Source organism: Mustela nigripes, chromosome 3 (assembly GCF_022355385.1).
Source record: "Mustela nigripes isolate SB6536 chromosome 3, MUSNIG.SB6536, whole genome shotgun sequence".
Taxonomy (NCBI): Eukaryota; Metazoa; Chordata; class Mammalia; order Carnivora; family Mustelidae; genus Mustela; species Mustela nigripes.
Genome location: NC_081559.1, coordinates 83,203,063 through 83,218,126, shown reverse-complemented (window position 1 = coordinate 83,218,126; position 15,064 = coordinate 83,203,063). Strand labels below are relative to the sequence as shown.

The window sequence follows — 15,064 nt, the reverse complement described above, 5'->3', positions numbered from 1 at the left end:
ACCATTTATTATTATCATTGTTAGGATTTCTCTAGAGCCTATGGGGTATTTGTGAATACTGACACTCACAGCATTGGGAAAGACAGTGAAATTCTTCATACCTAGGTCTAGATAAGTGGAAAATGTTATTGACTGATAAGTGGATTTACGATGGAAGATGAGGAAAAAAAAACCACTGGCTTGCACATTCATATTCCAGGCTGAAGCAATAACTACAACAAAATAAACCAAGGTCAATTCTGATGGCGGGGTTGGATTAAGGGATTAATAATTAACGGAGATCAAAGGAGAGTTGAGAAGAGGACTGAAGTAGAGAAGAAGCAGCAGGTTGGCCAGGAAAAACCGACTTCAACTAAGAAGAGAGAGAAGGAATTCATAGCAGGATGGTCAGAAAGCTGTCATCAACTACCAGTGGAACCAGGTGAAAGGCAGAAGCTGGACTGGGTAGGTACAGCAGTTAAAGTGCTTCATTTGGTGACTGACTGAGTCGATATTGTGTTGATTACTCTTAAAGACAGTTACTCAGTACTATTTAACCAACTCTAGGCAATGAAAGGAGGGTTAAAAGGAAAAGTACGGGGAGCTTCTCACACTTGTGACCAAATTTCCTGGACAGATTCCACTATAATCTTAGTGCAACCTGTTTTCCAAGGAAATTTATTGACAACTAACTGTCCAAAAAATTGCACTGAATAAAAATTCCAGTATAGATAATAAATACACATACAATGTGTGTAGAATTCATACAATTAAGAATTTAACTTAAAGCAGTTGTTTCAGGGAGGTGCACAATTAATACATTATCAAGGAACACCAAATTTTCTAAAATAATGTTATATTTGCCCAAACATTTCAAAATGTCTTCCTTGAACTTATTAACATTTCAGGATAAAGTTAGTACTGGAGAAAAATTTAGTTTTCATAAAACCAGGAAGAAAAGTGACAATAAAAATTAAAATACTGTGCATTGATAAAATGTGAGATGCCCAATAAAATATTTTTTAAAAAGTTCTCAGATATATTTATGCTTCTTGCCACCATGTAAATATTCCACTTACATAGTAAAAAATATACTTCCTTAAATACAAAGATTTTTATATAAAGAGATATTATTTCAGCATCATAAATGCTGAATTTCCCAAAGTCATTCAGTTATTCAATAATTTTATATAAAAAGAGCCAATTATCTAATGTGGAACTCACTTTCTTCTCAAAGTAATTTTCCATCCTATTAGTTTTATATCACAAGTGATATAGAACATGCTTTAGATACTATGAATCATTTCCCAGTATAGTTTATAAAAACTAAAAATAACAGAAATTATTCAAATATTGGTTAAATTGTAACTTATTTGAAAGCTGGAATATATTTTCCAGTTCAACTACAGATTATGTTCTACAAAAACTTCTTTCAAATCTAGGAGACTTGACCAAAAAATCAAAACAAACCAAAAAACAAAACAAAGACCAATTTGCAATTTTCTCTTCTGAAATAAAATGTGAATCTGAAACTAATGAATACATCCAAAAAAATATGAAGATCTACCCAGATAACACCAAGTACAAAAACTTTTTTCAGTTGTCAGTTGTGTTAGAGGTTAATCCATAGCTTATATGACAGTATATAAACAGTAGCTTGATATGTCCCTATGTTTTTTCATATTATGCACATGGAATGAATTTGATAATTATTCTAAAATTCATTTTTTATACACAAACACAACACACACAGAGCTGTACATACATTAAACAGTTATATTAAGAAACATATCTGGAAAAAGGTCCATTTCACACAAAGCTAAAAATCAAAACCACCCTGTTAATAGCAAAAATGTTTATCAGCTGATGTGGACTTAGCACCCCTGGTTGCTATAATAAAACTTCACACAGATAACCATTTTCTGAACACAAACAGCAGATTCATCAACCAAAACATTCTTGGTCCAAAGTACATCTGAATAGATCTTTCTCAAAAGTCTCTAGCACAGGCAAGGTTTGTGATTTCTAAATAGCACAGCAACTGATAGTCAGGGTTGGTGAGCAAAAGGTCTCTGCATTTTTATCAGAAGTACACATATCTATTATACCAATACACTGTGAAGAAAACCAGAAAAGAGTTCCACACGAATTTGTCTTCATGATTTAAAAAAGCTACCAGAAAGTATATTTTAGCAAAGAACTGAACACTGAACTCTCTGGTCTCTTCATTTTAATTTACACATTCTATGAGAGCTAAATTTAGCATTAAAATTCACTGGTCTCATTTCATATAAAGACTTTTTTTCAGTTACATATAGTATAATATTTACAGTGACCTTCAAGGTGCATTTCCATTAGGAAGCATTATGGTGTTTATAGGCATATAGGTGTATATAGACATGATCCTGAATTGTCAAATTGTTTGCATGAATATTTGCCCTTAAGTATATACATACACTACAATAAAGAAAATTAATGTATTACCCTATCTGAATTATATCAGACTATAGGAAAATTCAAGAGTTGTCAATAGCCATTATAGTAATTATTAGACCTGCTGTTATTTTACCCATTGTTATTAAGATTTAGATAGTGCTAGGGGCACCTGGGTGGCTCAGTGGGTTAAGCCGCTGCCTTCGGCTCAGGTCATGATCTCAGGGTCCTGGGATTGAGTCCTGCATCGGGCTCTCTGCTCAGCAGGGAGCCTGCTTCCCTCTCTCTCTCTCTCTGCCTGCCTCTCTGCCTACTTGTGATCTTTCTCTGCCAAATAAATAAAGTCTTAAAAAAAAAAAAAAAGATTTAGATAGTGCTCTAGTTTCTAACAGAAAACTTAGTCATAGTCCACTTGTTAGGCAAATTAGTTGCATTATACCTGGCTTAACCAGGAAAGATGATGTTCATCTCTTTTGTTGCTATTCAGGTGAAACTGACATAGTACCTAAAAAAGTTTAACCAGATGTAAAGACAATCAAAAATGTCATATGAAAACATCACGCCTTATCTACAGTTAGTCATTCATACTCACTGGATAATAAAATAATCTGTTATACCTCAGCTGGGGAGTAATAAATGGAAAGAGAATTTCATCTCTACTGTCCATAACTATATCCCATGAGGGCTTCTCATGCATCTCACCCTATATGTAAATGTATTATGACCGTTCTGCTGCACTGAAAACACCTATGAGCAAAATGATGTTTCTTAATACTGTCCCTTACTTCCCACCTGGTCATGTACAGCTTAATATGTCAAATTCCAAACACATAGCCATACTTCTCATTTATATTTAACAACTCACTCTCCTTTATGAGTCATGTATTGAAACTAGACAACTTTACCTAAAGTGTTACAGATCGCCCAGAAACCAAAATCTTACACTCTGGACTTGAAAAATGGGTACTTTGTTAGACACAGAAGAAAAAAAAAAAGATAAGAAAAGAAAGAAACAGAAGCCTAGAGTCTATATTCCAAGATAAAACTGAAACTGGGAAAGAGAGGGAAAATAAACACGATTTTGCTAATTCTTAATAACTGTGAAGTTGATTAGACTTTTTTTTTCCAGTTGTTAAACTTCTAAACCTAATTCATGTTAACATTTGATGAGCTCTTTTTCCTTATTTGTTGGGTACACAGTCTATCTGTGCCAAGACAATAGATGACCCATTGTCTCCCTTGGAACTCTTCACTCTAATTTGGCTAAAATTTAAAGGTATAAAGATGACAAGACTGCTGGAGTTTAACATTATTTCTCTCAACTTATTTCCTCTCTGCAGACCCCTGCTGGCAAAACCATTGAATAGAGTCACAGTATTAAACTGGTTGCAGCTCTTCTTCTTCTCAGATTATATATACACCAAAAAAAAAAAAAAAAAAAAAAAAAAGTGTCCTTACACATAGAATGCTCTCTGCCAGCACAAAAAAGGGATTAGGTAGCTTTCATACTTTCACGTGGAAGCATGTTTCAACATAAACAAAGCCCTGACAACTGTCCTTGTGATTGATCAAGGGTGGAAGTCAGCTATTCTTTAAAAAAAGAAAAACAGGGACATCTGGGTGGCTCAATGGGTTAAAGTCTCTGCCTTTGGCTCAGGTCATGATCCCAGGGTCCTGTGATTGGCCCTGCCTTGGGCTCTCTGCTCAGTGGGCAGCCTGCTTCCTCCTCTCTCTCTGCCTGCTTCTCGGCCTACTTGTGATCTCTGTCTGTCAAATAAATAAATAAAATCTTTAAAAGAAAAAAGAAAAACACACTAAAAATCAGAATTAAGAAAGGTTTTTAATTGATTACAAAATTATCATTTGTATTCTTCTATTTGACAGTACCACATTAAATCAATTACTAAATTTCTTACCATGATATATTCCATGCTATATCTGTCCCAGGAAAATGACACTGATATACTCACCTTCCTTGAGAATGAAGCTTCTATAACTTTCCTTTAAAGGTGTCTTGAGCTTTTCCTTCTTTGTGTTTTATGATATGTCTTTAGTTTTTGTAATTTCACTTTGTCAAAACATTATGTTATCAGTCATACTGAAAGACAGGATATTATGAAGATAAAAATCTACCAAGGACTATCTACCAATCTTTTTGATACAGAAGATTTAAAGAAGATTTAGAACACAAAATAAACAAACCTTCCTAAAGACATATCAATACATCAAAAACCATGAACAGTTTACATTTGTAGGAAATTAAAAACACTTTCAGTTGAACTGAGAAAAAATTAACTTTGGACCATAATAAAGATTTCATATCCTAGCTATAATCACAGAAGATAATAATAGTTGATAACCATTTTTAAGAATAAAAATAGATTCTGTGAATAAAGGACCAAAAATCTAACAAATAAGTAAACTCAGAACAGGTTATCCACACAGTATCCACCCCTGAAGTTTTCACCTTACAACTGAGATGATACTTCACTGACAAAGTTTAAACACAGTAACATAAAAAAAAAAAAATTATATAAGTACTTCATAGAGAAAGTCGCTAAGAAAAAAATTCAGCATTAAATTTTAAGGACGATTTTGCAAGTTTTCTGAGGGCAATACATATTTATTAAAGAATATACAGAAAGAAAACATAAGTAGATGATAAAGATGAACTAATAGTAATGAAAAGTTTTTTCTTAAATCCCCATCATTAAACTCTTATTTTGAAGAGCTACCACAATACTTTAAGATAAAGACATTATCAAATATTCTGTTTGTGATTTTCATTCATTACAGTGTGGTAAGCCAGTATTCCAATAGTCAAAAGATATATACATAAAATTTATAAAAGCCTTCCCTAGTACCCAAATCACAACAAATGAATTGCTAAAATGTATCTGACTTTGAACATGTCATAACCCTAGTATTCATTTCCATTTTCTCTCTAAGGCAGGGAGCTGGCTTATAACCCATGTTTTTCACAACCAGGAATTCTTTATCCCTAAATAACCAAATCCTCAAGAGAGCAGCAGACAGTGGGAGAAGACAATTTATTTAGAGAACTATTATGTGAGGAAGAAAACAAGTTGCCATTTCCAATTTGGAACATAATTAGGGAGACAATAGCCTCCTGACTGATGCTCTTTGTTCCCCTTGGATATTTATGTAGGACAGTAATTGGAGTGTATTTTCCTGTTTCACTTCACATTGTCTAGAAAGGGTTTTTTCATGCTCCATGACTTTCTAGTTTCAGAAGAAAACATCTTGCAGCTACTGCCCTGTGCCATGTACCTTCTGGACATTGTCAGCTGCCCAAAACTTTTTTATTTTTATTATTTTTTTAAAATGCTAACAAGTAGCAGAGTTAAAAGGATTGTTAGAAGGAAAAGGTGGTGACAGGATTTGGGTGACTGAAGGCTTTTTACCTATTACTAGAGAACACTGGGAAAATCAGCCATTATTTTCTTGAAAACTTGATATACATATTGCAAATTTCAACTGATGCAAGTATGTGCATATACCAAATATATCAAAGGATATGGTCAATGATAATATCAAATGAAAGCAAGGATTAGGAACCATTACATTTCTAAGGAGATCTTTTCAAGAGTAGAGCAGGGCAGCTACCTCCTTTCCCTGTATAAGCGGAGAAAAATATGTCTTCCTCATTGCCTGCATACGGACTGTCTAGCTACTCATATGGGAGAAGTTCCCATTTACTCTCATCATGTTACCCTATTGATAAGCTGTGGGCAAGGGAGATGGACATATTTACTATTTACTGTGAAATGGTTACTAAGAAATCTATGATCCAAACCATCTCATATGCATATTCCGGATAAAAATTTGAAAGATAAATATTAAAAACCCACTTTATATCTTGAATAACCACTATGGTTTGACACAGTGATCAAACCTCACAATAATTTATGGGGTAGCTATTATTATCCTCAATTTTTATAAAACAAAATTAGAATTCAAAACTTACGTACTTAAACCAAGTAACACAGCTATCAAGAACTAAGACTGACCCTCCTCATTTATTTCATTGCAGTACACTTCTCCCAGGTAAATCATTGCATTAATCTGACCTATACACCCTCATTTTGAAGACTCAAGAATCCTTTGGATTCTCTGAAAGGGTGTCAATTTTTAAAGATATAGTTTATTTTGAGAGGTGAATAAGATATCTACAAGCACCTGGAACTGGGTTAGGCATATGCTGACCAATGGGCCAGTTCAGACCATCTCTGTAAGCCTCAGGAAAGAAAATGGGCACTCCCAAATATTATGTAGACAAACCATCACCACTGGGATTTACTAACCTCTTCATGCCTCCATAATCCCAATGGTGATGACATTTTATGAAAAGTTATATGCATATAATAAACCTTAATGTAATCAGAAACACATTGAACCTGCTCAATATCCTTCTATTTTCTAGGATGCATTAAATGTTTTGCTTTCCAAATATTGGACAACTTTTGAACCTTAAAACTTGATATTGCATTTCTTTTCAGATTTAATAGTGGATATATTATTCAGAATAGGATTTGTTAGTCTGCAGTAATAAAAAAAAAAAAACAAAAAAACCCTAAGTATCAGTTGGTTAACACCAACTGAAAAGTTTCTGTGTTTCTTCCACACATTTTTCATTATGCAAGTTTAAGGTGTATAAAATATTGATTTGATATATTTATATATTGCAATACGACTGCCATTATAGCATTAGCCAGCACTTCTATCATGTCACATAATTATTTTTTTGGTGAGACTAAGATCTAAACTGTCAGGAAAGTTAATACCTATAATATTCTGGTCTCGAATTATTATCCTGGCTTTTTCCTAAATATTTTTTTAAAGAGTCATTCATCCATTTTAGAGAGAGAGAATGAGTGGGAAGGGCAGAGGGAGAGAGAATCCAAAGCAAACTCCACACCAAATGTGAAGTCCAACATGGGACTTGATCCCATGACCCTGAAAGCACAACCCCAGCCGAAACCAAGAGTCAGATGTTTGACTGGCTGCGTCACACAAGTGTCCCTTTCCCATGCATTTTTTGCCCTTAAAGCCTAGGTAGAGGTTCTGTTACTTATCATCTTCATGAAAGAGCTGGTATTTGCATTACTGCCCATAATTGTGGGAGAGAGAGACAGCATGGCAAATCTTGCATGACCTTTAGAGCTTATGTCATTTTTGCTCATATTTGTGTGTGTGCACATGCGCTCGCTCTCTCTCTCTCTCTCTCTCTATATATATATATATATATATATATAAAAGCATGGGCAAAAAGCAATCTTACTACTTGTTCAGGTGGACCAGAAACATTTGATAAGAAGCTCTAATGACTAAAAAGCCTGTTTTATGGTTACAGAATAAATGGTTCACTCTCCTTCTTGCATACAAATACATTAACCAACCCCAAAGGAAATAACCCATGTGATCACAATTTCAAACTCTAAGTTCAGAATCTCTGGATAATGGTTGATGTCTCTTCATCAGATCCACTCACGGACCCTTTCAATCAATATGAAGTAAACAGACAAGTCTACCACCCTACTTTCTAACATATTGTGTGTTCATTCTTCTAACCCTGTTATTTGGTCTTTAAGCTACAGGATGTAAAAGAGGGATTAGAGAGGAGCCTGGATGGTTCAGTCAGTTAGGCATCTGACTTTTGATTTGGGCTCAGGTCAAGATCTCGGGGTTGTGATATCAAGCCACACACAGGACTCCCCTTTGGGCATGAAACCTACTTAAGATTCTCTTTCTTCTTTTCCCTCTGCTCTTCCCTGACCTCCCCGCTTGTGAGTGTGGTCTAAATATAGAATAAAATAAAATAAAATAAAATAAAATAATAAAATAAGGATTTGACTTGGCTAGTAAAGGTTTGAATATCACCAAGAGATGGGTACCATACACATGGGACTTTGTATCCTTCCTTATTCTAGAGAAATTGATCATGGCTTCAGTCATATGAGGGTTATGCATATGTATGTAATGTTAAAATGATGATTTGGTTGTTGTGATGAGGGTGGGAGTCAAAAGTTTAAATACAGGTAAAAGAATATCATAGGATGATGAGGTGACTGAACTGTGCTGGATTAACTGTTGTCAACATCACTGCCATTACATTCAGTAACTTTCTCAGCACCACAGAAGAGACTACTAACCCATTCCCTGGAATCCTTTTTCTTACGTGATTTCCTGTAGGGTTAGATTCTGCCATTGGCAGTCACTTATGTGAGCTCTGGGAAATGAAAGAGATAAAACTATTATTCACTGGCAGCAGATAATGTTTGACATGTGCACAGATATCAGATGTGAAGTCTGTAGGAACTTCAGGGAGAAGTTCTGCAAAGTATCCACTTAAGTGTTCCAAGCAGCTGTGAGAACTGATGAGTCTTCTTAGGAATCACTCACTTCAGTGCAGCTAGCTAAGCTAGACACCTGGACACACCAGAGTTCTGTAGAAGCTCCAGCAGGAGCTCTGAGATTCACCATTCCATTCTGTAAGCTAAGTGAGCTCCTGTCTTTCCTTCCCTGGTGTCTCACAATTATGGATGCCTCTCATTCTGTTATCAAAGACATATGCACTGGCTTCTGTTTTCTTAAACACTGATGCTCCAAGTAATACTGAGTATCATGGGGAAGACATCTGACAACTATAGATTATATTCAGTTACTTTTTAATAAGTAGATTTTTAAAAATTTTATATTTGAATATCTATAAGAACACTTGCAATTATTACAGTGACAATGAAAATGCAGGCATGTATTTTTGTTCATGTTGTTACTAATTTTTCAAGTTTCAGTTACCAACGGTATTACATTGTCAGAAAAAATGTATTTTTTAAGAAATCAATCTAAAATTTCTCATTGAATCTCTAACTACAATCTCACAAAAAAGGGAAATATAGATTTTTTTTTGCTTTTAATTTAAATTCATTCAAAATTTGGGCAGAATATATGTTTTGATAATAACTTGGATATTGATATTTTTTGTTTCAAACCAAAATAAAATCTGCAAAGAATGGCAAAATAAACCCTCCACTTATAAGCATAAGGAATCCTAGATGAGAGGCACGCAGAGTTTCAAATTATCCACCATCTTTCACAAATGACATGTCTGAAAATCTAACAAGTAGCTCTCACCTCTAACAGACTATCACGTCCCTATTTAGTTTCTTATTTGTCTCTGTCAGGCTGATCCATGGGTTTAGTCCCCAAGTCATCAAGATGAGACTTGGCATTGATCACTGTAATTTATGATGCTTTGAAAGATCGCACCTGATTAATGGCACAGCCATACTTTATGTATTTTCATAGCCATACTCATTCACAGTCAGTGCTGGTAGCATGTTGAAATTGTGGGAGGACTTTTAGATAAATTGGAGATTGGCATAAATCCTGGGGTCTCTATCCCTTTATGATTAAAAAGTTGCCACGTCCCTTCAAGGAGTACCAACAATTTGAAGCACATTTTGTCCAATTAAAGGCTTCATTTTAGCCTAACCCTACAACCTAAAAATTAACACTTAAGACATTTAAAAATCATTAGACCCCTAAAAATTTTAAAACTCTTGGCACTCTTTCAAGGCTCTTACCCATCAGTCTGACACTTTGTCCTTTCTCTTCCTATCCAAGCTCTCTATTAATAGATTTGGCATCCCTGAGCCTCAACTTCCTTATGTACAAAACAGGGGTAAATAATGTGCATCTTCAAGAGGGTTATTTTGAGTGTAAATGAGGTACTTATGTAAGTCCTCCAGTGCTAGGCATCTAATAGCTATCAAAAAATGTTATCGCTTCATTTCCTCAATCAAATAGTATTGAATCAAACAATATCCAGTAACATAAACATCAAATGAAGATTAAGATAAATAACATAATAACAATCAAAAGTTATAAAACTATTTTCCAACCTTCCCCATATCAATTTCAGATTTTGGTTGGGGAGGTTCAGTTTAAGAATCCATATTATTTCATGGATTTCTTTCCTTTTTTTTTTTTGCAACTTGGACTGACTTTTATACCCAAGATACAAATACAAATACAGGAGGAAAACCTGGAAAGGAATTACTAGCACAGTATCATATTAAAGTTCTGGTCACTTATTATTTGACTATTTTTATTTCATTTTTCATAAGTACATACTGCATCATTTTTCCTAGAAATAAGGCAAAATTCTTATTTGATCAAATATAAAGAAAACATAACCATGCTAGATTATCTCTTATCACTCGTCTCTATCAGAAAATTTTGGTAAGGATAAGAATTACTATTTCTGAAAGCTTCCCTAAGTGGCTGTAGGTTAGAATTTGCAATGCAAGTAATCTGTGTGAACTATGGAAGGCAGAAGTGAAGAAAAAGCCATTATTTTCAGAGATCAGTTATAATGTTTTAATCAGAGTGACTTAGCAGATGACTTTATAGGCTCACAATGTCCATTGTGGCAGACTTTGCAAAACTCTCCATATTTCATGGATTTCTTATTGCATCAGTAACTCTAGAGTTAAGTGATCACATGCACAACTCTCCTAGGTGGTCTTTTTTCCCCAACAACTTAACTTTGGACTAAACTTTGCTCAGTCTCATAACATCTAAGGAGATCACAATCCAGGGTGGTATGGCTCTAGGCAAATGAATGCAAAAACAAAACATCTAATGAGAAACAAAGTTAAAATCAATTAAGTAAATGTGAGCAAAATTCTTGGAAGTGATATCCACATTCCTTGAGATTCCTTTTTATTTTATCAATATTGGTTTCCTCATTGATGTGTATCCAGTTAAAGTTTTACTTCCTTAAATCATCGCTTCCCACAGTAGTACATAGACCTCCCAGGTACCTCACATATGGGAAATCTGAGGTCTGTGCTCACCTGTCTTCCCTGCTACATTCCACAAAATATGAGCTCACCCTCCACAGCTGTCAGGAGCTTTTGAAGTTCTCTTCATGTATCCTGTCATGCTATTATATCATTTTTCCATGTTATTTTTCCTTATGTAAACTATACTGTTTTGTCTGTAAAACTGCCAAAAACACAAAGGAATGTCTAAACAAAATTCAAAGATCCTTATTTTTATCATACAGAAACTTCTTCAAGTCCTTCTGAAGTTCACAAACTTAAAAAGTGAGGTGGGAGTTTGCACCTGCTACAGTGCCTAAGTTTCTCACCTGGAATATTTATTTTAAGGTATCCCTCTCTTACTCAGATCAGAGATTTATATTCTTCCACAAACAATTTCTGAGCCTTGTCACCTGATTTATTTTTGATAATAGAAAACGATTTACTAGACCCTGTGGATAAAACAGCAAAAAGGGAAACAGATGGTAATTAAAAGTGGCATTCACGTGGACAATATGGGCAATTAAAAGCAAAACATTTGATTCATAACTTATCCTGATCATCTGCACAAAGGGCTAAAAAATGCAAATAACTGAACATTAGATAAGAGGTGTTCTAGATACAAGTGCTAAATTAAGACAGGGTTAGAACTCCATCCTTCTAAAAAGTATATGTGTGTTTTAAATGAACAGTATTTTTCTTCACTCATGTAAACAAAGCAGAATTGTTTAAGAAATTTTGCTCTGAGGGGTGCCTGCGTTAAGGGGTGCCTGCCTAGTGTTAAGTACGTGACTCTCAGTTTTGGGTCAGGTCATGACCTCAGGGTTGTGAGATGGAGCCCTGCATCAGGCTCAGCATTCAGCAGGGAGTCTGCTGGAGAATCTTTCCCCCCCTCTCCCTCTGTTCCTCCTTCCCGCCCTCTCTCTCTCTAATAAATTAATATATCTTAATTTTTTTTTTGCTCTGCTTTTTGAAAATGACTAAAGATCCATCCCTAATTCAATCCTGTTTAGTACACAGTTTATATTTGAAATTTTTCTAACAGGAGTCATCATAGTAGACAGAAAAACAAAACAAAGGATATAAATTTAGTGAATGGAAAGACTTGAGTTCTGATTTTTATGTTAACCATGTACCTACAAGTCTCATTTTCTTCATCTTAATGAAAATAATGATGATTACCTTGCAGGGTTAGGGTTTTGGGGAAAAAACGAAACACTAAATAAATGTTATTTTCCTTTTGTCAACATTTCCTATCTCCTCCCTCTTTAGAGCACCCTTCCTCCACTGCTAGATTGTCTGTTATTCCCCCTCTGACTGTATTACTCAGGTATTTTAAAACTGTAACCTCAAAATAGCCCTCTGAAGTAGGTAATTTTATCTCCATTTTCAGAGGAGGAAATGGGAACATACAGATTTATATCAATCAAGGTCTAGTCAGAAAGATAAATACCACTCCAGGTATTTCAAACAGAGGGAGTGTAAGCTGGAAGATGGTTTACAAGGGTGATGGAAAAGTGGAAAGAGCTCTCAGGAGGGAACCCAGGAATTAGCAAAAGCAGGGAATGTACTTCCTCCCTACCTAGGGTTTAAGGACAAAAGGAAGGAAACCCAGAACCAGGGCCATCCTGGAGCTGTGCGGGGCAGCTATCTCAGGTAGATGTTGAGAGGAAAACTGAAGCCACTAGAATATGCAGGCACTGCTGAAGTTAGTGCTTAAGTTAGAAGAGACAAATATAGTTATATTCTTGAGGCCAGATGGCCAGTAAACAGAAGATTTAAGACTGGAATCCAGACCTTTCCAACTCCTTTATTATGAAATAAATGTCATATGTGAAAATGCCTGTAATCATACTTACTGTATTATAATACATTTTATATTGAAGACAACTTTTAGAACTCCCTTCAAGAAAGAAATCAGAGAGAATCCTTGGCTGTCAAACATACTTAATACTATTTCCTTGAGTGATTACATTTATTCTAATGGTTCTGGATCAAAAGTAGACATTCAATAAAGATTTGTTGAATGCAAGGAATTCCAGTGGGTTTTTACCATAGTTTTCATTGTATCTTCTCAACCAACTCAAAAGACTAGACAAAAACATTTAGATAGTAGTTTGAGATTTTTTTTTTTTTACTTTTTTAAATCTTATTTATGTAAATGAATTAAGTTTGGGGGAAAAATGTTAAACAGAAATATGTGAAACAATAGATAGTAAGATTGAACTTCTGAAATGTGGTTCCTACCCACCATATTTCCTAAACCAAAATCCTGGAGTAACATGTTAAAGGGATTTGCAATGAAGGATATTCAATGCACTGTATATCAATTATTCAAACATTTCAATTAGCAGTCCAACTAGCAAACATTCAATGGGTGATCTTTATTCCTACAAAGTAGGAAATTTATAATGAGTGGAAAAATACTTCCAACAGCCCAGTACAAGAATGCTTATGTGCAGATAGTTTTCAAAGCATTTTTTGAAACTGCTGACTAAATTATCCCAAACTACAGTTGAACTTCCACCAAGCTATAAAGGGCTGTGCTTGAACTCCATTTCACAGTTTCTGAGTTTCATAGCCTTTAGGCGAGCACAATTCATACTCGTTACTATGCTTGGAAAGATTCACGTCAAGAACTGTTACACAAACAAAGAAGCTAGCACACATTATCTTAGAATGTTATTGTGTTTAATAAGGAGAAAAAAAAAGGATGAAGAAGAAAAGTCAGACAATATGTTAAAGTTTTATATGGTACACCACTGTGATTTGTATATGGATAATTTTAAAGCATTTGTATTTATAGGCTTTGGAAACCATTAAGTGTTAATATTTTCAGATATCTGAAGTATGACCAACTTCTCTCATTTTTTTCCAATTTATGTTTGAAAAACAAAGGATATTCTGTTCTATGTACTTTTTAAATGATGAAAGCAACTGGATTTTGTATAAAGGAAAGTAGTTGTTTAAACTGAGCTGTGAAAAAAGGGTAGACAAAACTAGGAAAACTAAATAGTAAATGGTTCCTTTTACTTATAAACACAAGTGACCATGAGCTATAATCATGTGTATTAAGACAGCAAGATTTCAATAAATTAATTTCTTTCCATTCAAAATATAGGTATATTTTTCTTCACAATATTTTGGCTAAAATATCATTCTTGACATTATGAAATTCTACATCTAAATATATAGGCAGTTACCCTTGAAGCAACATTTAAGAGTTAATTAAGAACAAAATTAATGGAAAAATCCCTGGATTCAGATCAATAAAGAGAAGAAAAAAATAGATGACTGGGTTTGGCATAATATACAATAGGGCCTAGAAAATGTTGAACAAGATAAAATTAACTCCTTCCTTGTCAAGGAAGATGATACCAAAAAGCAAGGAAAACACAAAATTATGTAACTAGTGCACAAGTAGAAACTGTATCATTACATAATATTTGCAGGTCAAAGTCAGTTTAAATTTTTAAGGGATAGGAAACAAGGGCTCTTTCCAAGTCAGATTGCAGTCTGAAAAGAAAGTGGGGTGAGATGGTCTTATTTAGATGAGATTGTTTCCATTAGTGCTTGCCCCATGGTCTTAACAATTCCTTTAGGATCGGAGTCTCCTTTCTACTGCCTAACTTGATTCTTGCAAGATTCACCTCCACTGTCACCTCTGGTGGGTAGTTTTAGCTGATTGCTCTTCCAGATTGGGGCATGTCCCACATTTCCAAATGCAGTCTGTAGTGTACTACTGCCCTAGCTACTCATCTGCCTTTCCACCTAAATAGTAAATTAATGGGTAGCAGGAACCA

The 15,064-nt window shown here is 34.7% G+C and overlaps 1 long non-coding RNA gene across 1 annotated transcript in view; it reads left to right on the top strand.

Moving 5' to 3' along the window:
• The first annotated feature begins 310 nt into the window (after positions 1–310).
• The window catches only part of LOC132013037 (uncharacterized), a 46,844-nt gene continuing 32,090 nt past the window's right edge, over positions 311–15,064 (top strand). The window contains exon 1 of the long non-coding RNA XR_009402854.1: positions 311–444. This is a non-coding gene — a long non-coding RNA (uncharacterized LOC132013037). The remainder of the gene's footprint in view (positions 445–15,064) is intronic.